Below are 2,255 nucleotides of genomic sequence, written 5' to 3' on the forward strand. Positions count from 1 at the left end.
GATCCAGGGACTTAGAAGAAAAAACAGGGTCAACCTTCGGTTTGACCGGATCTGGATCTGGGCTGCGCCGGGCCCGAGGTTCACTGGAGCGGGACCAGCCAGCGGGGAGGAGAAGCGGCACAGAGGGGCCCGGGGAGAGGCCCGGGAGGCACGGCAGCGGGCGGCGAGGCGGCGGCGAAGGCCGTCACCGGCGGAGAAGGAGCGGCGCGGCGTGCTCCAGCGAGCCTGTTGGGCTCCGGCGGCGCGGGGCATGAGCGGGAGGCGCTGGCGGCGGGGACGAGGTCCGGCGACGGGGTCGCGAGGAGGCGGTGGCGACCCTGGTCGGCACGGGCGGCGAGGTGCGTCGGGCATCGAGGTCGCCGGCGGGCAGAGGCGGCGTGGCACGGGCGGCTCCGGCGGCGGCAGGATGGGCCCCGCGGGCCCGATCTGGGCCCGGCGGCCCTGGCATGGCGGGGACGGCGAGGAGGCCACGTGGCGCGATGCCAGTGGCTGCGGGGCGGCGGCGATTTCGTCCGGCACGGGCCGGACGTGTCCGGCGGCGCGGATGGGAATTTTAGGGTTTCGGGACCCGGGATTTGGACGGGGTGCACTTATTTATAGGTAGAGGGAGCTAGGAGTGTCCAAATAAGGTGCGGTTTTCGCCCACACGATCGTGATCGAACGACCGAGAGCATGGATGGGGTTTGGATGGGTCATTGGGCCACTTTGGGGGGGATGTTGTGCTGCACAAAAAAAGGGGGTTTCGGGCTACGCGGTTAACCGTTGGAGTATCAAACGGACTCCAAATGGCACGAAACTTGACAGGCGGTCTACCGGTGGTGTACCAAGGCCACTTGGCAAGCCTCGGTCCATTCAGAGAACGTTTAACACCCGCTCACAATAAGAGACAAAAGGGGGACGCCGGATGACATAGGAGTGCCAGATTGCAAAACGGACAACAGGGAAAATGCTCGGATGCAAGAAATGAACATGTATGCAAAAAGAAATGCACATGATGACATGGCAATATGCAACACGGAAGCAAATGACATGGCAACGACGGCGAATAACTGGCGGACACCTGGCGCATCGAATCCGGGGCGTTACAGCCGGCTCTAGGCCGAGGTGAATGGTCTTCGTGAGCAGGCTACCGCGGCTGAGGGGGCCCGGCAGGACAAGGCCCATCATCACGAGGCGGCCGAGAAGGCGGTTGATGACAAGGACGCTAAACTGAAGGCGGCCCTTGCCAGGGCGGCGGATCTAGAGAAGGCGCTCCAAGAGCGCGACTGCGCCATTAAACGGGAGCGGCGTGGTACGTTGCTCGAAGCGCAACACTTGGAAGAGTCCTTCTCCAGTAAGTGCTTTTCTTTTGTATGGCCGGGTTGGGGTCCGGTCTTTCGTCCTTGTTGTTCTTCTTCTGATATGCTTCGCCTTTTGTGTCAGGGGCTTTCCCGGAGACACAACAGCTAGCGGTGGAAGCCGTCCGCCTTCAGCGCGACCCAACCAGAGCCATTGGATCCGGAACGGATCCGCGGGTGGTGTGGACCTTCCTAGAGATCATTGCCGCCACTGAGGCCCGCCTGCGGGTCATGGGGACGCAGATGGACCGGCTGTCCCAGGTCGGAACCACGATGACGGCGGCCCTCTGGCCGGACTCTGTCCAGCCGAGCAGCTTTACGCGCCTGGCGTGTTGGTTGGAGATGGGGCCGGACCGGCTTGGTGAGTGGCGCGTCTCCACTGCCCGTGCCGACATTGAGATGGCGCTCCGATTTGTGCTGTCTTGGCATCCGAACCTTCAGCTGGACGCGCTGATGGGCCAGCAGGCCGGCTCAGAGCAGTTGTTGCAGGAGCAAGCCGACCGGATTTCCTCCCGGGCCAGCTACATCACTGAGTTCGCCTTCCATTATGAGTTCCATCCGGAGTGGAGGAAGACGGCAGGGTCGTGGATGGCGACGACTACGGCTTGCTTCTCCATGACTCGGAGGGGAGCTCGGAGGAGACGGGCGTCTACCATGACGAGGGTGCCAAGGAAGACACCGGTGCCTCGCTGGACCCGGAGGCCGCCAGGGGAGAGCCGTCGACGCCGCGACACGGCGCTGGAGATGCCTGAGACATTCTTAGTAGAATTTGTTAAGTAGCAGGTCCACCCCCACTGGGGGTTTTAGGGTGTAATGAACTCGGGCCGTGGGCCTTTAAATATTTATGTGTAAATGTCATGAGTGTTTTTGCTTTTGCCTTCCGTTTTTTGGACCATTTTCTTACATTTATGCTTTATC

The sequence above is a fragment of the Triticum dicoccoides genome, chromosome 6B (assembly GCF_002162155.2).
Source record: "Triticum dicoccoides isolate Atlit2015 ecotype Zavitan chromosome 6B, WEW_v2.0, whole genome shotgun sequence".
Classification (NCBI taxonomy): domain Eukaryota; kingdom Viridiplantae; phylum Streptophyta; class Magnoliopsida; order Poales; family Poaceae; genus Triticum; species Triticum dicoccoides.